Source organism: Amblyomma americanum, chromosome 1 (genome assembly GCF_052857255.1).
Source record: "Amblyomma americanum isolate KBUSLIRL-KWMA chromosome 1, ASM5285725v1, whole genome shotgun sequence".
NCBI lineage: Eukaryota > Metazoa > Arthropoda > Arachnida > Ixodida > Ixodidae > Amblyomma > Amblyomma americanum.
Genome location: NC_135497.1, coordinates 332,626,290 through 332,649,191, shown reverse-complemented (window position 1 = coordinate 332,649,191; position 22,902 = coordinate 332,626,290). Strand labels below are relative to the sequence as shown.

Here is a 22,902-nt window from a genome sequence, read left to right as displayed (position 1 = left end):
TCAGCAAAATAAGTCTGCCAGCCAAGCTTTTCTTATTGCTGCTTATTGATGACTGTACAGCCAATTCTGTCTTTCACTGTGTTCACCTTGCTTCGGCCAGGGTATGCTTTCTCCTTGCTATCTTGTGACTTCCTACATGCTTGATTTATTCTTGAATCATCTCTATGTTAAACTTCTTGAAGTCGCTTACTATAGATCAATATTGATCATTACGCTTTCTCCATTTTTCTTACCAGCTCGGGATATCCAGGTTTTGGTGCTGTTAATCAGATGCTTTTCCTGCTGCAGTTTTCCAGTGCAGCGAGCGAACATCACTTGAACGAACTTTTAAGTTAAACAACTTTTCCTAATTTCTCCGCCGGCAATGCATTGCGCTGAATGTAGATGTGTTTCCGATGAACAGATTTCACCACATTGTACCTTTCAGTTTTGCGAACATTTTGGCAAGCGGTGGGGGTACGCGCTTTCTGGCTTAACGCCCCAAAACGCAATACGGACTACGAGAGACCACGTAGTAGACGGCTCTGGATTTAATTACCACCATCTCGGATTCTTTAACGTGCGCTGATCTCGCACAGCACACGGGCGTTTTTGCATTTTCACCTCCATCGAAATGCGTCTACCGCGGCCGGGATTCGATCCCGCTTCCTTGGGCATCACAGCCGAGTGCCGTAGCTCTCAAGCTACCGCGGCGGGTCATTTTGTGAAGAATTATCGTAAAGCTTTTCGGCCAGAATGCGCCATTCTTGCAGATATGCAGCAAGTTACATCGGCGAAACTTCGGACGTCGAAATTGTGAAGCTGTTTAACACTTCGAACTTCGCGGCGCCGAGATTTAACCTGCAAAACTTCGGACTTTTATATCTGCTTTAGTTTGGTGGGACCATGGAGCCGGTTTTTAGCTTGAGCCGCAGCCGAACGTGTTTTCTGGTGCAGTGACTTGCCCTCCAGACTTCGGGCAGAGTCGTGGAAGCCCTGTTTCAAGGAAAATGAAACGAGAATTTCACCAAGAGAGGCACGAACGTGTTCATCGAAGTTAGAAGCCTTTACCGCCCAGAAAGCATTTGCACCACAGAAGGGTGTAGAAAAGCACGGATGAACTCGTCCAGGTTACGAAGTTGACAGTAAGGAATATTATAGTTGAGCAGAAAAAAAAACACTATCAAAATTGGCAAGTACACAGTACATGAATAGAATATTCAATATTAAATGGCTTTAGGAGCCATTTCAATTACAGTAATGTGAATTGGTTCATTAAATGAATGTCTCGTGCGCTCATTTGAATTAAGTGAACTGTCACTGAAGCTAACATTTTCTAAAGTGTCCTGAAGTTCATTCATGTGGTATTTCACTGTATTTTGAATGGTTACCTGACGTCTTACTTTTAAGATTTAGGATTTATGGGTGTTTAACATCCCAAAGTGACTCAGGACATGAGAGACGCCGTAGTGAAGGGCTCCGGAAATTTCGACCACCTGGGGTTCTTTAACGTGCGCTGACATTGCACAGTACACGGGCCTCTAGAATTTCGCCTCCATCGAAATTCCGCCACCGCGGCCGGGATCGAACCCGCGTCTTTCGGGACAGCAGCCGAGCGCCATAACCACTCAGCCACCGCGGCGGCTTGACGTCTTACTGCTATCAGTCATACCATACATGCGGTTTAACTTCCTGGAGCTGCACTTGGGCTATGTGAGACGGTGTATTGAATGACTGCTTATTAACTTCGACCACTTGGGTTTCCTTAACGTGCAATAATATCGTACACCACACTGGCGTCTTTTACGTTCTGCCTACATCTGATTACGGCCACAGCGGCGGGGATTTGATTCCGCTACTTGGTGATCAGCAGCTAGACGCCTTAGTCAATGCTTCTCCTGAAATTAATGAGGATCACCGCGGTAGGTTTGCTCTGAATATTTGGGCTCGGTTCATGTTCAGTGCATCTGCATTGCATACACAAGCGGGCATGGCGTAGCGAACATGGGCACTTTGCCTAACAGGCCCTTCTTTTCCTTTGAGCAGGTTTTTGATAATTACTAGTTCTATCAACAGTGACTACTAGCATCTTGTGGTTCTGTTGTGCCGACGTAAGTGATTGCGAATTGCCTCTGATATGCACTTCGTGTGCAAATTGCTTTTCTGTGGCGATGTGGAATTGAATACTGGGGCTATATTTTGTAACCATTATTAACGCGATTGATTCTTTTATGTTTGCCTCATTGCTGGTAGTTGTAAGTTGTGACATCACGAGTGACCTAAACGACCAACGTAATTCCCTGTCTCCCGTACCGGGTCCGGGCTGACCAATGGCGAAAATGCGAATACTAGGCCTAACAAAGTACGCCCCTGTGATTTACCAGAACAGCTCTTCGCAGGGTCACAGATCAGGAGAGACACAGGTAAATGAATATAAATAGTCGTAACAATAACATTCAGATTAAAATGAACAAAGCACGTTGCGAGTATATATGCTCCACAGCACGTTAAAAGTGGGTTCTCTAAAGCATCGCTCATTAAAATTTGTTATATAAGGCATATTTCAGACCCACACTTGAATATGCTTGTGTGGCATGGGACCCGCACATATGAAGTGACATTGAGAAACTCTAGAAAATTCAACGCTAAGCAGTGAGCTTCATTTACAATAAACATAGGCGTCGCGACTCACCCTCATCCATGCCTCGTATTGCTGGCCTAGATCGACTGGACGAAAGGAGAAGGCAAGCCCGGCTAGCCTTCCTTCAATCCTTGTATTTTTTCCGAACTTGGTATTAACCCCAAAAACAACCTTAACAAAGAATCCTCAATGAATGCCTTACTGCCGTAAACACTACCTTACCATAACCCCTGTATTGCACGAACAGACACGTACAAATTCTTATTTTTCTTAAAAAAGATTCTTCAAGGCCTTCCCGCCGTAAACACTATCTTACCATGTCTTCTGTATTTACATCATTAATCAAACACTATGTGAAACGAGCGGTCACGTGACCGGGGGCTTTTCCTGAAATGAAGATATAGCTGTCGCTGTAAACGATATTTCCAAAGCAAATAAATATGAATCGCAGTATGCATTAGAGAACAAAGTCGAGCCAGTCGATAATATCCTACCTGAAATCAAAAGGCGGGATTCTATGACATGTAGTACGAAGAACAAATAACGGCTGGTTCATCACGGAAGAGACTGGATTTCAAGGAAACGAAAACATCGCAAGGGGTAAAATAGATTGAAGTAACATGGTGGTTTGGGCTAGTTGATTGCTATTCATAATAGAGACAAGTTTCGCAGCATGAATAAAACGCACACAGAAGACAAGGAACAAACAAGACAGGACTGTGCTGCATTCAGCACAGTCCTGTCTTGTTTGTTCCTTGTCTTCTGTGTGCGTTTTATTCATGCTGCGAAACTTGTCTCCATTATGGTAAAATAGAGCCAGGTGGGGAGGTAAGATTCGAAAATATGCGAGTATGGGGTGCCCGCAGCTGGCGCAGCACAGGGCTAATTGGAAGTCAATAGGGGATTATGATGATGTGTTTTTAATGGCGCAAGGGCAGCTTTGGCCAAAGGGTGTGCATGGCACAAGGTATTTCCGTTACCCAAGGTGGCACCAAAGATCCATTTTCCAAGCATTTCGCAGGAAAAGGTACAGCGCAAAAATAGACAGGACTGAAGGAGCGGACAGACGCAGGTGCTGACTTACTACAGTGTCCGTCCGCTACTTTAGTCCTGTCTATTTTTACGCTGTACCTTTTCCTGCGAAATGTACCGACTAGCCCAGACAAGTACCCTTTTCCAAGCATTTCACTCTTGAGAAGTGCAGCGCCACGGATAAGCTTGTACCCATTGTATCGCCCGTGGGTATCCGGCGGCACTGGGGAATCGAACCCCGCACCTCCCGCATGCGAGGTGGATGCTCGGAACACTAGACCACCTCTGCGGTAGGATATGCCTTCGTCCCGCAGTGGAAGCAACCGGGCGACGATGATGGTGAATGCTTCGAGCGTCGAAGATAGGCTACACTCGTTCGATCAAGTGTCAGCATTACCGGAACACTAAACGGAAAAGATGGGCTAAGTAAGACGGTTATAATAATCCTTGGGAACATTACCGCCGTATTTTTTCTGCGCGGAAAGTGGAGGCGTTGCGGCGAAAATTGCAAGTGAAAGTCAGGAAATTCTTACAAATTCAAAGCCGCCCGCGAGAAATGAGCACCGTGGCGTTATTTCTATGAAGCATTTGCCATAAAGCCCTCCGACCAATCCGGCACCTTGCCGCCATGGCGGCAGGGTGCAAGCGCAGGCCACCTCCGCCTACCACTATTTCGATGGAGGCTGTTCCGCTTCATCGCGCGAGTCTGCTTCTCGTTGCAACGCACGCGTACGGTAGAAATATATGTTGCGTGGGTGCGAACGAAACGGCGTGAAGGCTTCGAGGACAGCCACAGACTGCAGGACAAACTGCTGGTCGCCCTCACGCGCGGTTAACACCGGTGACGACAACGCGAGCGTGTGGCCTTCGGTGCTTCTTGTGTTTCTGTGAAATGTGCTTGTAAGCTTCGACGGATCCTCAAAAGTATGGGAGCAGTAGTCGCGCTCTGACGTATTGCATTCACACCATTTGAGTGAAAAACTGCACGCGCATTGCTCATCAAACAGCGCGCTGTGCTGTCGATTATCGCGTGTTTGTTGATTAACTACATAGCTAGTATGATCCTAGACGACCCCTGTGATTGCATCCGCAGTGTTCGTTGCGATAAAGAATCAGGGTGCGTTCCGCCTAATTATATAGTTTACCGCCTGCCAGTTATAGCTGTCGACAAGGAATACACGCACAATCTTGACGACCGCACATCAGCTGGCTGAACATTACTCTCGCGGAAGTGCGTCTACAGTTAATACCAGTTTGGCTGGATATCGCATCTGTGTGCTATGCATCTTTGCCGCTGAGAGCGACTTGTATGAAAGGCGCTAATATCCAGCCTTGCTTGCCGGCGCCACACGTACTCCACTCATGGTGACCCCGCGCTGGGAAACTTTTTTCTTTGAAGAGCCAAATGAGAAGTGATGACGCATATAGTACTTCTCAGGCATCTTTTAGCATACCTTAAAGCGTGTTCGCTTATTCACTGCGCAGAAAAAGCCGCCGTTGTGGCTGAGTGGTTATGGCACTCGGCTGCTGGCCCGAAAGACGCGGGTTCGATCCCGGCCGCGGCGGTCGAATTTCGATGGAGGTGAAATTCTAGAGGTCCGTGTAGTGTGCGATGTCAGTGCACGTTAAAGAACCCCAGGTGGTCGAAATTCCCGGAGCCCTTCACTACGGTGTCTCTCATAGCCTGAGTCGCTTTGGGACGTTAAACCCCTATAAACCAAACCAAACTGCGCAGAAAACACGAAAGACCACGCGCTCGCATCGCACTTAACACGTTGGCCGCGAGCATGCATGCGCGCTTCGGCATGAGCGCGTACTGAGAAATAACAATTTGCCTATTTCAGACCGCCTGTAACCTGCACAAAGGAGCCGATTCGACGGCTGAAGTGATAACGAAACCGTTTCTACAATGCTTACGACTGTGCGAGTTGGTACTGAATCATCTAAAAACCAGGCAAAAGACGCCGCACAGGCGAGGCTGGATAAAGACGAGGCTGGACTAACAACTGAAATTTTGATAGCGGAAAGAGGCAAAATAAAACGAAAACTCGCGCAAAGATGCGCGCGCAGATAGCCCAAAGCAGTGAAAGGACGGATAACAAACTACAATCACCGCTGTGCAAGTACATCATCTAAAAAAGCTAATTCTTTTCCGGAGAAGGTTGACCGATTGCTGTGCCACATACGCGTTCTTAGCCTTAGCGATATATAACATGCCTCAACTGTCTCTCTGCATATCTGTTTGTCACTGCTATAAACCACTGAAGTGTCAAAGAAATTCGGCGTGTAAGCTGTCGGTCGTCATCCGATCTACATTCCCAAGATTGGCAGCCCATTGCCAGATTAGAGGGGGCCTTCCCCGCCCATGCGCAGCTTTCTCGGGCAAAAATTTTGAAAATTGGAAAATTGTAAGACACTGTTATGGAAATATTGAAGGTATAATGGTCCATGCTTCCGATATGTAGTAACATCTTTCTTTTACAGTGTTCCCATCGACCGCATCGAACAGTTAAGACTGCCATAGAAAGCCTATAGGGAACGTTTTTCATGATAGCAAAAAACTGAATAGAAAGAAAAATACAAGATTACCGTCCGGTGATCTCCGGATATATTGATTGTTATAGTGAAATTTTACATATGAAAAAAAAATTCGGTTAATAAACGGTTTCCGCTCAAAAATACCTCAGTCCAAAATTGCTGGGTGTGAGTTAAATTGCTCGTTCAAGCGCACAATCAGACACCTGCCTGTCTGCCCGTAGTAGTTCCCTCCACAAGGCAAACTGCTTCACCGGATGGAATTTGCCTTTTTAGATGGTTGACTTGCACAGCGGTGACTGTCATTTGTTATCCGTCATTTCCCTGCTTTCGGTCATGTGCGCGCGCATCTTTGAGCGAGTTTCTCTTGCCTCTTTCCTTCATTAAAATTTCAGTTGTTAGCCCAGTCTTGTCTCGTGTTTTTCTTTTCTCCTGTGTTGCGTCTTTTGGCTGGTTTCAAGATGAATCGGAACCGCTTCACCGGATGCCTCGCTAGCACAACAGAGCGTGAATTCCACTGAGGCCCTGCGGTTCTGAACCTGCTACGTACAACGGCCACACGCAGCCTGAGGGCACAGAATGCGAGGTGAAAGATTCGGCGCTGGTGTTTGCGGCTGCCCTTTCTATCCGTCCTCTCTTCCGCGCTTGCTTGGCTACACTCGGCACGCTGAATTCGTCGTATTTCGGCGGTAATTGCCGACTGACAGCGAAGTAGCGTTCCTAAATACGTAACCGGCCATATTTGTGCGAATCCTCAAGTGATGGCTCCACGTGCACTTCGCTTTCGCGCAGTTTTCTCGCTTATAAAAGCGAATCTTTGTTTTCGGCGAGAATGACATATTTGCTGTCACGTGAAGCTAACCTATTAGTCTAGCCTTACTTAGTATTTCCCTTTAGCGCTCCTTTAAATTCTGCTGCGTTCAGTTTTCAATGGTGGCCTGTACAGCGGGCAGGTTGCGAAGCACAAATTTGCGTCAGCGCTATAAGAGTCACCGGCACAAATATGATGGGGATAAGATTCGTTCTTGCAGAACACTGTGGCTGGCAATATTTTTCTCTCAAGTATTGGCTTTGAAACTTCGATGAAATGTAATGACCGTCCCGAAAGTCGGATTAACCAAGAACTCAGGCCCATTTGTTTTTAACTCTGCATTGTAAACGAACCACGCATAAACATTGCTTATACTACACCTAGACTAAATGAGTATAGCTGCTGGAAGCTCCCCATGTGAATCAGTAATAGTTTCCGCTCAACTGCCGCCGAAAGCTTGCATTTGCGGTGTTTCAGAGTGGCTCTTCATATTTGTGGTAATAGCAGTGAGAAGGAGAGGGCTGTCTAGCAGGCGGAAGCTATGCAGGTTGCGGTGGGAGGTTGCAACGCGATCAGCTCAGATTGCAACACCATTGCTCGTTGCTTGCCGACTGAATTGCGTGTGCAAGCATTAGCATTGTGCTACTTGCACTGCGCACTGCTCCGACCCGAAACCCATCCCAAAAGGCGCACCTCAAAGCAGCATTCTCAGGTCTTTTCTTTTCGTTGGGATCATTATCGAGCTCATTAATACCGTAAACTAAAGCCAAATGCATATTATAGGCCGATGATGCTCGGCCATTTTTTCTGCCTCAGACTTCCATAACATTAGCACCATAAGAAACAGCGCTCTCGAAAAAAATTCGGCAAGGTTTACGGCAAATCAAACCAATTCGGAATCAACAATAACAAAACTAAGCCCATACTCTTTAGACTGAAATCAAAACGTATAAATTCAGACGCAGGCCTTGTGGAGGGAAAAGAAAAACAGAAATAGTAAGCAGCACAAAAAGTATTGCCGTTTCTTTTTCGAAAAATATGCTTCCGTTTCGTATTGATTCCCTTTCCGCTGAATTCTCAAGCGTTGCTGGCGCTCTTTCAAGATGTAGAACGACGTTACCATTTAGCGTTAAAAAAGCTGATTTGTATATTTTTTGCGCCCACCTCTGCTATTGCCTTTCTTGTCTGGGCCTCTACCACCGTAACGAACTTGGGAAAGTCAGTCATTCTTCGAACAAAGACTTTTAGGCTTCTCTTTGATATGTGTTATATTTCTCACATCCACCATCTGTTCCTTAAGTGAGATATAACACAGTGACCTTTTTTTGGAATTCACAATCATTCGCGCTCTGCACACGCGATATGTAAAAAAATACAACAAAACTGAACTTAAACCAAAACCAAAGGTCACCGTTGTGGTTAATATGTGGCAGATATTGTCGGGTATGACGCATGCGGTAGTACAGGGCTCAACGGACCAGTTTCAGCATCCCAACTTTCTGAAACGCGCACCCGAATATCGGGGCTCGGGTATTTTTCCATATCGTGTTCGTCGAAATGGAGACGCTGCGGGCAGGTATTGAGTCCGCTGACTCGCACTCAGCAAAAAAAAAAAAAAAAGAAAAGTAAAACCGTTACTAACCAACGCTAACAGTTAGTAATGTCCTTTTAAAAAGGCAATTCTTGATTTTTCTTTTCATTTTTTCCTGACTGATAGGCGACGGAAATAGAACAGCACGCATCTGCCCTTTCATTCATGGTCGGCCTCAGCAAATTCTCTATTTGACCTCTTGGTGCCTTTAAAGGTGTGCCTAACTTCTTTCTATGAAGAAAGTTTCCTGTTTTTTTTTTAGTTTTTTTAAGGAGAGGATGTAGCACTGGAGAAAAAATAATTCTGGTCGGGTAAGATACGCTTCGAATGGCAAGTTCTTCGACGTGCCGGAAGCATCCTTCTGATCTGGTCGCGAATCCACGAACCCATAAAGGTCGCGTGCTTATTATGCATGCGCTCTACTTATATTTTTCATCTAGATACACGAGGCGTCAAATATAGCTATTCGACTTGGTTTTAGCTCTTGCCTAGCTGTGCGTTTTGTTTTAACTAAGCGTGTCACGTTTGCGCTCCTTCAGTAATACTAACCTTACTTCATTCTAAATGAGACCAAGAAAAAGGAAACTAGGAGCGGGTTTAACGCTTGCCTTTAACTTTCCAGACATGTTACCCATCTAAGCTGCGGCAATTTTCTCCTGCGTAAAAAGCCGCTCACGCGTGAGAAGAATTGTTTTTTTTTCTTAGATTTTTGTGGCTGGCATTTTTTTTTCTTGAGTATTGCCTGGGAACGTTCGGTTAGATGTAAGGCATGTGTTGGGAATTTCGAACAAACCGGAAACTCTAGCGCGTTTGTTGGCAAGCTCTGCAATCAAATCGCATAGCGGGAACGCTTTGGATATAGGTACATTTTCTTTCCTTAAGCGTTGAATGATAATTGTGCGACCGTTTTTTTTTATTGCACCACTCAGGATACGATGATCTGTGCTCCACAACATGGCTCAAACACCCGCGCTGCGTTTGGAATGTTTGGCTGTGTGCTGGAAAGTGCCCAATATGAAGAAAGTGATGAAATCTCCGAGGCACTTGGGAATATTAGTCTTGTTTTGACTCAAATGTGGGCTTATGTTTGTTGCTTGTACGGTTGCGAACGTTAATAATTGCTTTACAACCTGTTCATATGCAGATGAATTCTCTCGCTTTTTTTGTTTTGGCCGCCACCAAAAAACCTGCTCGTACTAACTCCCACATTTTCAAGCTCCTGAAAAGGCGGGAAATTGCACGAATTTGACCATACTCTGTAGGCAGGACCGCAGGACCTAACAGAAGCCGACAAAGAGCTTTATTAGGGCTCTGGAGTTTCTACAGGCGTTAGCAGGGACACACGATTTCTCCTGTGCTATTCACCGCTTGTTTACAGGAGGTATTTAGAGAACTGGATTGGGAAACAGCTGGGCATGAGAGTTAATGAAGATTAACTTAGTAATCTATGATTAGCTTATGACATTGCCGTTGCTAAGCAACTCGGAGACGAATCGCAAAGCATGGTCTATTACCTAGATAGGAAAAGCAAAACGGTAGGTCTAAAATTAACATGCAGAAAACTAAAGCAATGTGTAACAGTCTCTGAATTGAGCAGCAGTTTACAGATGTTAGAGAGGCGCTGGAAGTGGAAAAGGAATACATCTACTTGGGGCGGGTAGTGACGACAGATCCGTACTGTGAGAGGGAAATAACTAGAAGAATAAGAATGGGGTGGAGTGCATATGGCAGGTTCTCTCAGATCATGAATGGCAGTTTACCAGTAGCCCTCAATAGAAAAGTATACTATAACGGCTTATCTTCCCGGTACTCACCTACGGGGCAGAAACGTGGAGGCTAACGAAAAGGGTCCAGCTCAAGTTAAAGACAACGCAGCCAGCCATGGAAAGAAAACTGATAGGTGTAACGTTAAGAGACCGGAAGCGGGCAGAGTGGGTGAGGGAACAAACGCGGGCTAATAACATCCTAGTCGAAAGCAAAGGAAGAAATGGGCATGGGCAGGGCATGTAATGCGAAGGCAAGATAACCGCTGGTCCTTGAGGGCAATGGAGTAGATTCGAAGAGAAGGCAAGCGTAGCAGGTGGCGGCAGAAGGTTAGGTGGGCGGTTGAGATTAAGTGGTTTGCGAGGACAAGATGGCCGCTCCGGCACAGGGCTGGGTTAATTTGAGAGAAATGGGAGAGGCCTTTGCCCTGCAGTGGGCGTAGTCACGCTGATGATAAAACTATCTTGTATGGCTGCCACGCCTGAGATTCCTTTGTCCAATATATCGGACAAATTTCCCATGGATTGGTCTCGGGAGAATATTAAAACTAAGCTGTGCTTCGTCAGTCTACTATACGATCAACCGAAATCATTCACAATAAACCGTTGCCAAGCATCGCAATTTTGGGCACCCGTTTTTCTGCTGCTCTCGCTACTGCGGCAGGTGATGGGGAAGGGGTAGGAGGTGCGGTGTTTCGCATTGGAACGTTTGATACGATTGTCGTACGAAATTGATATGCGACATTTTTTGCGCGCAATTCTTTGAGAGATGTAGAATGAACGTGGTGTCATGAACATGTGTGGTACGTGGCGTCATCTCTTGTGCAACCATTGAGTGTGATTTCGTATCAAAGACCATCAACAGGAAAAAAAAAAGGGGGGAGGGGGAGCATGCTGGCCGAGTTTGCAAGGGAGCCTACGTGTTGCACTAGAGTTTGCCAACCGGATCTTACTGGACATTTTTTCGTCCTGGTGTTACCCGACACTTAGCGTTCCATGGTCGGCGAAACTTTCAATCGTTTTCATGGCCTGTATATTCGGTGATGAATGGTCAGCCTCCTCATCCTGTACATGATGCCCGGCCCCACACTGTGTTTTGGAAATGTGTTCTGTCCCCGTCAGCATCCACCTCTTCAAAGACAATTATACCAGCCCTGTGAAGATAACTTTCTCAACCCCACGTCTTCAGGCTCTGCGTTAGTTGGCTGCCTTCATGTGCCTGCGGTGCCTCGGCATGCATGGACAAACTGTGACGGCGCTCATAGCTGTCCAACATTTGCAACATGCCTGCCTCTATGCCGTCGTCTTCGTGGCCTTCATCATCGTCATCGTCGAGAGACATTCACCATGCGCTGGACCCACTCAAAGTCTCTGTGAGCCATTGCGGCTACCGAACAGATCGTCAACATCATTATCATAATTTATTTTACCTTAACGGCCCGTAATTGGATTACATAAGTAGGGGACGAGTGGGGGGGGGGAGAGAATGCGTGGTAATAAGTGGTCACAAAAATGCGAAAAAAGAAGTTGCATAAAAATAAAAATAAATGGCGAGCCCAAGCTTACACAGTTGCTGACACCATGAGATATGAAATGAAACAAGGCAATGAACAAGTAATAAGAGGGCTTAGAATAGAAAGTCTGAAGAGAAGTAGTCTAACAATAACTGTTTAAATTTTACAGGGTTTCTTTCATTGACCTCATTGTCGGGAAGTGCGTTCCACTCCGCTATGACAGTAGGCACAAATGTTTTATTGAAAGGGTTAGAAGAACCATGAATGCGCTGAACACTTAGGCAATTAAACAAGCGTCGTGAAGATCTCGAGGGAGGCAGAATTAGGATTTCACGTAAGTGCGAAAAAGTATGGTATAGTTTATGAAATAGGCGAAGTCTTGCTATTTTACGACGAGCTGCCAGCGGAGTTAGAACAATGGAAGTTTTGATGTTAGTAACACTAAGCAGGGAATCAAATTGGGATGTTATAAAACGAGCTGCTCGATTTTGTACAGCCTCTAACGCCTGGATTAGGTACCCTTGATAGGAGTTCCATATAGTCGATGCATATTCAAGTTTAGTGCGGACGAATGTTTCATATGTGATTAGTCTAACTGTGGGCGGAGAAAATGTGAGTGATCGTCTAATGAAGCCTAGTGATTTAGAAATGTTTGTAGCAAGTGACGTTATGTGGCTAAACCAGTTAAGATTGCTTGTTTTTTTCGATGCCGAGATACCTATAAGATGCAACTCCAGATAGCTCTGTCCTGTTTAGCGAGTATGAGGAGAGTAGGTTGGGCCGTTTACGACACGATCGGCCAAGCGCTCGTCTGAAAACTGATTTCTGAGGTTCCAGTTTTGGCTCAGCTACCTGGAATAAACCTTCTTTTGGCCACCTTGCCCGCATGAACCACTTTCGGGTGGATGTTTCAGCTACATTAGATAAAGAAAGTTCCTATGAAAAAAAAATCCTCCATGCCATGAATGGTCACTTAGACCTCGGGAGGGCATTAAATCTGCAGAATAAGAATGCCGAAAGACAATGTCGAAAGCACGTTTAGCTAATCGTTGCTGCCCTGGCGCTTCGCGCTTTCCGCAGGAGAGACATACAGGCCATCCTCAGTTCGTGTCGCCGTGACACAATCGTGCTTCGGTCGGTACGCGGGGGGTGCACGGGAGGCGGCAACGGGTACGGCTTCAAGACGATGGAGGTGAAGACATACAACGAGCAGCAGAAGAGCCACACCAGGTACCACATTGTCCAGGTAACACGTGCGTCTCGCTATGTAATCATGTAACGTGCGCAAATGTTTTTGGTGCGAAGGAAAGGCTTTATTGAACGGTGGCAAGCGCCAGCAGCTGATCTATATGCATAGCCGGCTTTCGTCAATTGAAGCACTGTTTGTGAGAAACGTATTTTCTACCACCACTACAACCACAATTTTTAATTTCAAAAATTCAATAAAAACGATCGTCATAGCTGGGGCCCTGTTTGGGTAAACATGTCTAATTTTTTTTTCTCTACCTGCTCCGTAGATTCTTTTTTTTATTGTGTTCAGTAATGTAACTCAAGCATCTTAATTACTTTACGGCGTAAAATTCATTTTGGTAGCTTATTTCTCTGCAAACTTTTTTTTGTGGTACACGCCTCCTTTGTGACGTTTTTTTTTGTTCATTTCTGCGCTTAGGTACTAAGGGCTTTTATATCTTCGCTGCCATACCCCAGCGAAGATGTAAGCGCCGATATTTTTCACCCAAAGTTTGCCGGAAACCTGATCACTGTAGGCATTCTCCAAGCACTTTTGTTATTTATTTCTTCCGTGCGAATTTTTGATTACTTCTGCAGGCACTTGGAATGTTGAGTAAGTTTCTTGCTGCGTAATGTGTGTTAGATTCACCTGCAGTTTTATTCACTGTGTTAAGAATCAAAGCGGCCCCTAATGGAAAATGGGTTCTGTAGGGTACCAGAAGCAGCAGATTGGTGACAACTTTTGCGCTTGCGGTGTTTGTCCCATCCTTTCCACTGGTACGAAGAGCCAATCGGGCGACCATAGCAAGAAGCTTCTGTCAGCTAGAAGTCGGCTCGCAGAATAATTTTCGCTTACTTCCATCGCTTTCTGTGTGCGCTGTCTGAAAGAAAGACTGTTAGAAATGTGCTTGGCGAAGTTTTCACTGTTCAGGGCGATTTTAAAGAGTTAGCACCCGGATTCTAGGGCAGCAACCTTCGTCAAGCTGCTAATCAGCAGCTTTTTGTTGCTTGCCCTCGCATTTTTGTACTCTTGTAAAAAATGCGAAATAAATTAAATTGAATTGAAGAAATCAGTGTTCCGCTTCGACATCTCGCCATGATCGTCCAGCCATCTTGTTTCGGCTTGCCTGCGTTAGAGAAAAATTGTCTGTACACATACCAAAATAAAAAACGGCAGAGAAGAAAAATGCAGCCCGCCTCTCTCCCCTAAAGAAAGCATGCCAGAACAGCACGCGTAGTACCGGAGCGTGGCCGCTAATGACAAATGCGAGATTGGCTATGATTTCTCGTCCAATGGGGTATTAAGTATACCGGGTGTTTGAAATTTTTCGATATGGATCTTTTTTTTAAAAGCCGTGAAAGGTACACCAGTGCGGTCTGGACAGTACGGAAGGCACACGTTGTTTATAAGACAGTGCAAATAAAAGATGATTAAGAAACTGAAATTAACTATTCAACTTCTTAATTTATGTCTTTAGGTTACATAATTACATTGAGAAATTGAAGGCCGTCAACATCGAAAGCGACCTCAGTTGTTAAAAGGTCGGAATGGGCATTGTGGTTCGAGATATCGGACGTGAAAAGCACACGGTTAAAAACTCGCTAGAATGGCTTTTCCAGTGATCGAATAGCCTGAAGATGGGCCGAGAGTTTAACGGGTTGGTACAGGTTCATAATTAAGAAATAAAACGCAGCATGAAGCGGTTTTTTTGGGTACGGTTTCTTCCGTGCTGTAGTCTGGTTCACGCTGTTTTTTTTTTCTTAAAATAGAATGGCGTCACCGGAATAGGTAATACAGAAAATACTTAAAAAGTTCATGTGTTTTATGGCGTAGGACATGTTGGCACTGCTTCCGTGACGGCACCACTTACAGCTTACGCTGTTTGTTGAATGTGTAACGTGGGAAAGCCAGATTAAAGAGCATTCGACATCTTTTTGACGTTAAATATCTCGAACTTAGTTGGCAAAATGAAAATTTAAAAAAGTAGACTCACTTAAAATGATGACGTGCTTCAAATTCTAAACATAATCCTTTCGCTAAAAGCAAAAAACAGAAATTGGGTTAGTTAATTTGTAGTACCTGATCGCATAATTTTTGCTATTTATCACTTAACCAATTTCCACCTTGCTATTCAAACTGCCTGCACAGGCCACACTAGCAAGTCTTTCAGGGCTTTCAAAAGAACAAGCTGCTTCGAGTATTTACATATACTTCCGCTATTTGACGATGGTCAAAAATGAATATGAAGTGTTAACGAAACTACGCAGTGCTTAGGGCAGCGGATACTGCTCAGTACGCCGTCTATGAGCTGTCGGAAGTACCTACATCATTATTTGTAAAGTTGGGAACAGGCTGTGTGCTAAAGGACGCGCAGATAATGGAGAAAAAGGGCAACACTCGACAACTCAGGCCATGGTTCACCGAGTGGCTGATCGCAAAAGAACTTGGTTTTGGATAAAGAGAATAGCATTTTTCTAGGTATTTCGTTTTACCGCTTATTAATTCTCAGAAAGCTGAGCCCTGGGTTGGCAGACCTCTGAATAAAGGCAAAACAGCACTGAGACGGGACAAAGAAAGAGATAGGAGGCAACACTGCACCGCAACTTTGTCGTGTTTCTTTGTTACTGCCCGTCCGAAGGGCTATTTTGCTCCCGTACGATGAACCAACCAGCCCGACGTCAAGCCTTGTCATAGACCGCTGGACCTTGCACCCAACCCTGAACACGCCCAATGCATCACTCTAAACAGAAGGGAGTAAAACCGGAGTAAACTCTCCTCCAGCTCACTCTCTTTAGTACAGGGGAGTGCGCTGCAGGACAGCTTACTCTCTTTTGACTCCCATTTAATCTTATTCGCGTTTAGAGTATGCACAAGCATTACATTCTCCCCCGCAATGCTGTCATTTTATAACGCGTGCACCTGATGGGACCATCAGCGAGATATTTGGTCCTCCCTTTTCTGACGCTCTTTGCGCGGCGCAGAAAGTTGCCAACCTGAACGTGAGCACGACGGGCAAGACCATCTACCCGGGGGACATCGTGACGCATCTGGACGACATCCCCGTGGAGTCGCTCACGCAGACGATGATGAAGACGACGCTGGCGAAAACCAAGGCCGAGGTGAAGGTGACCATTGCGGCCATCTCCCCTCTGCGCAAGCGGCGGCCTTCGTACACACGGCTCCACGAGACTGTCATGACGGACACCAACATCGAGACGCCCTCTTCGGACGCCTTCGTCAACGACGGCAAGACAGAGTGACTAACTTGCACCCGCGCGTCATCTGTACATTCTGCTCACCCATTGCACTTTTTGTTGCCATCGCTTAACTGCCACCTCCACAAGGAGACAGCCTTTAGAGTTCCGCAACTACGTTCTTTCAGCGTTCCGTTATTCCTTCTTAAATGAAAAAAAAAAGAAAAACGTTGTACAGTGCCCCAGGAGCCGCTTCTTAAGTAGAGTTCACGCGTTGCTCTACGGCCACGGATGTTAAGGGCTCCTGGCGGAGCGGCACGCAGTGAGGAACGACAAAATTGAGCGCATCACCTGTTTTATTTTTATTTTTCACCTTGCCATCATAGCGGTCACAGTGGTGCTTGTTTCCGGAGTCAAGACATCCGCCATGGCAGCGTTATCACACGTGTGCATGCAGCGTGTACAGTCGCTGCTGACCGCAGAGGCAGCGCTGCTTCTTGCCGCCGTGCCCTTGTGCACCCACTATACGTTTCCGAATCGGGCACCGCTATAACCCCGCACTTTGTGAAAAGACGCCCCTATGTCTTCAATCTTCAGTTATGCTTTCTAACTTTTCAACAAAGCGAAAAATGAACATATCGAGGCTTCTGCATAGGGCGCACATTGCGGTATGGGTGCGAGGTTTAAAAGTTACAAACCACTCGGTTACTACAATACAATGCAGGTTCGGCATGCAAGCTAAAGAAATCAATAGCAGTGCTTGTACTTAACGCGCATGAAGTGAATCACATTTGTTTGCCTAATTGTATCAATGTGCCATGGCGTTTCACACAATGTACCCTTGTCTATAGTCTTTTGGCTCAGCATGGATAGAGAGGCGGACGCTTAACCTTCGGTGAATGCACCGAGGAAGGAAGTCACGGGGAAATGCGGGCCGCGAAGAACTGTGGCCAGGGGCTTCCACGTTCGCGCTGGTCCCATGTTTCAGATGTAACGATTTGCCTCCTTGTTTTGTGCGCGTCTTGTAAGCCAGACTTTTACCCACGCTCGTGTAGACGCAAATGCGTCGGCTCTTAACGCGGTAATGTATGGTATTCGCGGTGACCCGCACAAAACAGGAACTCACGGTGTCGGGAATTGTGCAGACATGCGAGAGAAGTGCTTCGACGCCTGTTCACGCATGAATAAAGCTTTTATTCAGACTAGTGAAACGTTTGTCAAGCACCATCTAACAATGCGTTGAACTGTTAGCGCTGTTCGGCATGTCTTAATTCGCGAATTTCGTTAGGAGACATTTTACGGCACTGGCTGTTATCTGCATTTAGGTGTGCTTTAATGCTCTAGCTGTGTGTGTTGGGTGTCCGCGCGCTCAGAACGTTTTCACCTGTGCCCAATGCTCCAACAAGCTCTCCCTCTTGCGCTGGTGCTTGCGGCGCCCGCGCATTAGATAAGGGGAGGAATACGCGAGCCACTTCCGTCCAGGCTAACTGGATCAATCTTGGCTGAAGCCGTTATTGCGACCCCACCCGCTACGAACGTAACTGAACGAGGAATTGGCGCGAGCATCTTTAATAAAGGACAATGCCTAAGCACTAGATGGTTCTGAAAGGAGAAAATATCTCTATTTACCTCTCTTTCTTTATCCCTTTGTAACTGCCACGCTACCTTTGCATGTTTCGTGAACTCCGTCAGTCGCCTTACATCAGGTGCTATCACATGCTTGGCGGCGCTGGTCACTTCGGCGTCGTGTTCCTTCATGCGTTAGTGGTGTCGGTGCAGTGGCAGCTAAGGTGGGGTGTGACTTCGTGCTCGTGACCTTCGAAATTGCGAATAGTGCAGCGAGACCCGCACCCGTATACGACGGGAACCGCTACCTGCGCCCGCTTTCTCGGGAGCCACCGCCATTTCGCGCTGTGGATCATAAACAATGATTTAGTCACTGCTGTTGACGAAGCAGTCATCGGGTTAGGTTAGCAGAAGAGTCCGCACATCGTGGGAACCGGTTATGCTGCTGTACGTTTACTGGATTCTAGTGGTGTCGCATATGATGAAGGCCATAGTGAAGGACATTGCCTGATGTGGTTTGTCTTGAAGTGTTTACGGTCTGGTTTATGGTGTAGGGGGGTTTAACGTCCCAAAGCGACTCAGCTTATGAGGGACGCCGTAGTGATGGACTCCGGAAATTTCGACCACCTGGGGTTCTTTAACTTGCACTGATATCGCACAGCACGCGGGCCTCTAGAATTTCGCCTCCGTCGACATTCGACCTCCGCGGCCGGGATCGAACCCGCGTCTTTCAGGCCGGCAGCGAGCGCCATAACCACTGAGCCACCGCGGCGCCCCTTTCTAGGGTTTACGGAAACACTGAACAATATTTCTGCAAATATCTACGATTGTAATATACATCGTGCATGCATTAAATTTCGTGCCCTCACTGTTCGCGGAATAATCCTTCTTTATTGCGTCAACTCAGCATGCACTGAATGATCGTACTTATACCGCGTGAATTATGCACGAAATAATGTACTGAAATTGTCAGCCGCGCCGTTTGAGATAAATTTAACCTTATCTTTATTGTACGCAATGCTCTAGCATAGACATGTAATGTTTACTGAGAATATCTCTTTTAGACAAAAACTAATGGGAAGAACCTGTAAAAAAATGCAGAATATGTTCTCTGTTTTTCCTGCATTGACCCAGTGCTGCGGTGCCATTGATGGCCAACAGCGCGGCCAATTTTAATATGCCACAAGAGCAAAGAAAGGGTGTACGAAAACCGAAGTAAAGCGCGGCGCGCGGCCGCCCTCAGAACAGGCGGGTAACGATACATCCGCCCACCTCCCCTAGCGGGCCCGATTTTAGACCAGTCCGCGCGTGAAGCAGATGCCATGCGAACAGCCCTGCGCCCGCATATTTCGGGCGTTAATTGTCATCACGACAGTCATGGAGATTCATACGCCATTTTTCTGTTCCCGCCCACTATGAACGTAACTCAAGGAGGAATTGGCGCTAGCGGCTGTAGTACGTGGCCAGCTGGAGGTATAACAGCTTTTATAGCCGTGCTTTAGAAGTTTTTTCTCTGAGTGTCTTGTACCACGCCTGGGCTAAGTACGGCGGCACGTCCATAGCAGCCGTGCCCATGAGCCGTGCCTTTAGGTTCCATAACTGCGCCACCGCGCTGCTCAAGCGCAAGCTGCTGTACTGGCGCCCTCTCTTGATACCTAACGTCACTAAATAAAAGCGAGAGCACTCGTCCCCGCGCAACATACAGTCGGATTTCCAATTGCATTTACATTTGCATCCTTCTTTGCCTCACATATTTTCCGTTTTGTGGTTCTGTCTTCTGTGACATTCTAGGAGTAGCAATAGGTAAAATATATCAGTTGTACAAGTTGAGCGACACGAAGCAGCTTTTAATGCGGTAGGATTGACGGCCAATCGTGAAGTAAAGGCGGTATCCATCGTATTTGGGTATGTGCGTGTGTGTGTGTTGGGGGGGGGGGGGGGGTTGCAGTATTGTGATCTCGTTTATATAAATAAATAACCTTCCATAACTGTAGTTGCGAATGGAGTCGCGAACAGTTAAGCTTTGCTGGTTGCTGCCTAAGATTACTCGACCATCGCCGGAGACCTTCACAGGTGCTAGAGTGCCAGGAGCTCACGCTTTGCTTGCACCGCAAGCGCTAGCTTGCCCAACTGCGCTTGCCCAACAGAGGGTGCTACAAGTCCATGGGTGGCGTACGCGCTAGTTTGCGTCTGGAAGGTGTCCGGAGCGGGGTGCTAGTTGTTGCACTATTGATCTAGATTATGTGGTGTGCCAGTTTAAGTACTTTGTGGAGGGATGGATGAGCGTGGATGAGCATCCACTGTGCATACTATGCAAAACGACAGCAAGAGAAAGCGTACAGAATCAAAGGGGCCGTATTCCTAACGCACCGTCATCCTCATGATATGGATTGTGCGACTCACTAATGTTTCACATGACGAACCTTGCAATGTGTTTTCTGTTTTTACCGAGGCACTGCACTCTGAGGACGCGGAAAATTACTGGACACTCAAGTCATATAACTAATTACTTTGAATAAGGCAAATGCGCTCTCTCTGTTCTTTAGAAGTTTGTGGAGCGTGCAGTCAGCTTTAATGGTTTATTCTGCTTGATGAAACAGATAATTGTGGAAGGAGTCGAGGTCTCGCTCATGCAGTAATGTCCACAGGAATACTATCATTTTGGGAGAACTACACAAGCGTACGCATAGACGTTTTCCTCGAGCTTCAACGAAAAATTACGTCCACTTTGCTCAGCTGAATATTTCAAGCCATTCTGCTGCTTATTTTAAAATTTGCATTCGAATTCGCGCTTTGTATTTGATGAGAGGGACTATTGCATGGTGTGGCATTCGTTGTGTTCGCCAGGTTCTGATAGACCTACAGTGGGAAAATTCAAATAATCTGGAAAATAATTCTGCGTGGCGTTCTTGCGATCAAAGCGACGTTTTAATCGCTTTCTATGTCAGGTGTTGAAGAGACTCACTTGATGAAGCTCGTGAAAGTGGATATAGGAAAAAAAAAGTACGCACTACTAAAAAACTACGCACTAAAGAAGTACGTACTACTACCCGAGTCCGGTAATGGTTCAAACGACGTGCTTAGCGGTTCGATGTGAACGCTGAAGGTAAATGGCAGCAGCTGTGTTGTCTTCCTTGTGCGAAGAGATTCTCGGCACGTAGTCCGGGTGATTGGCATCTGAAAACGGCCCCCGTGCTTTCTATTTACGATCACACGCACACAAAATATCGCGTCTAAACTTCTCACGCTGAGAGCCCGACAGAACGCGACCGAGTTGTAGCGTTGATTATTGCGTTGTTAACCGCGCGACCGAAGAGCAACAATGCGTATTAAGAGACACGAAATACCTGATTAGATTTCGATTCAGAATGCAATGGTAGGCGTGAAGCGGATCCGTCGTCCAACTTGCCCCACTCCACGGCTGCTGCCCATCGCTTTTGCCCCTACCTGACCGTAATAAACCTGTAGGAACTTATGCCGCTTCCTTTCTTATGCCTTATGATTCATCAAACTGCACCACAATTTGCCTGCTTGCCGAGAATTTTGTTAAAAAAACACGCAAGCGCTGCACAACGAATGTGCACGGTCCCGCCTTTTGCCTACACAGCGAATGTCACTGCTGACGTCATCGCCTACGCATCTCCATGATGTCATGTCCTGACACTTGCCTGTAAGCAGAAGCCAGCAGTTATGCTGCTCCAGTTTACTGGGCCGTGGTTGGTACTACCAAAGGGTACTACATGGTGGTTCAGTCAGCTTTCGCCAGCAGCTTTCGCATACGTGATACTGGTGGCGCCATGTAGTGCCTATCCAAAGAACGATTGTTTTACATTGAAGCTGCCACGAGGGTTGGGGAGGAATGAGCGGCTCATTCAAAGATGCTTTCTGTACTTTATCAACTGTTTTTGCTAAATATTGCTAAAACAGTCTCATGGACTGATCATATTGACTTGCTTCTGAACATTTCTCTCGCCAAGTGTGCTCCGATGGCCCGACAGAATGGCGTCGACATCGTGCAACCTTCAAGAAGGGCCACTGCCGATCGACTTCGGAAGCGGCAGGCAAGACCTTTAAGCATGGAAGGGGACCAACCGCGCGATCTCCTAAGGAAGCGCCAGGAGAGATCTATGACAGCAGAAGACAAGCATGAATGTCTTATTTCAGCTACCGCAAGCCGTTGCTCGTCGTCCTGGGCAGCAACAAAAAAACACGCATAAATAAAAGCTCATATTCTCAAAACCGTTCTTTCTTTACGGCAACGAAACACGGGTCAGCACGCATGCATTCCTGCATTGGGGTACTCTAGGCGCACCACGGATTACACAGGTAATTTTTCTTGAAGAAGCAGCGGTTAAAACTTCAGTCCCGTTACTATCGGCCTGATGAAGGTCTGGTTATTACACTTTTTTTTTTTGACTAGGAGTGTAGAGGGCACTTCGGAACGGGGGATGGGTGCTTGGGGCAAGAAAATGTTCTCTGTTGTCATATTTTTTTTGTTGTCACTTCTCAAACTTCACTAGAAGCAAAATGTCCTAGATTCAGCTCCGTAGTTTGTCAAGTCGGACCACGATGTAACGTTTACCATCGCCCCTTTCAAAATGTTGGCGTTGTTTACTATAGAGTGATCAAAATTAAGCTTTACAGATTTCTTAATCTCAGGCACTTAGAGGTTCGAAAAATGCATCTCTGAACATAAGTTATGCGGACAGGAGGAAAGAGTCAGATGATAATTGTCAGCACCAGGCACCTAATTAACTAAAATCAATTAGTGAACTTTTTAACGCGTGCAGTAAGCGAGCATTTTGGTGGCTCTGAAAGGTTTTTCTTTGCTTGCTTGTTTGTAGATAGTCTTTCTATCTCGAAACATAAGCGTTTATTTTTTTTTTACCATGACCCTTTTCTTTCTTCTTTCGGCTTTTTTATTTTTTTTACCTTAAAAATTTTTCATTTCAAAAACATAGAGAGATACGTCACTGCAGTTTGTGCCCGTGTACTGTACAGCAAGGTGTACGCGGTAGAGCTCAACTAAAGGACGATTAAGTGAC

General features: G+C 46.2%; 1 pseudogene across 1 annotated transcript in view; it reads left to right on the top strand.

Moving 5' to 3' along the window:
* LOC144120968 (uncharacterized) overlaps positions 1-17,465 on the top strand; it is a 63,102-nt pseudogene extending 45,637 nt beyond the window's left edge. The window contains exons 17-18 of the transcript XR_013312505.1: positions 12,947-13,112; positions 16,079-17,465. The product of XR_013312505.1 is annotated as an uncharacterized LOC144120968 (transcript). The remainder of the gene's footprint in view (positions 1-12,946; positions 13,113-16,078) is intronic.
* The last annotated feature ends 5,437 nt before the right edge of the window (positions 17,466-22,902 follow it).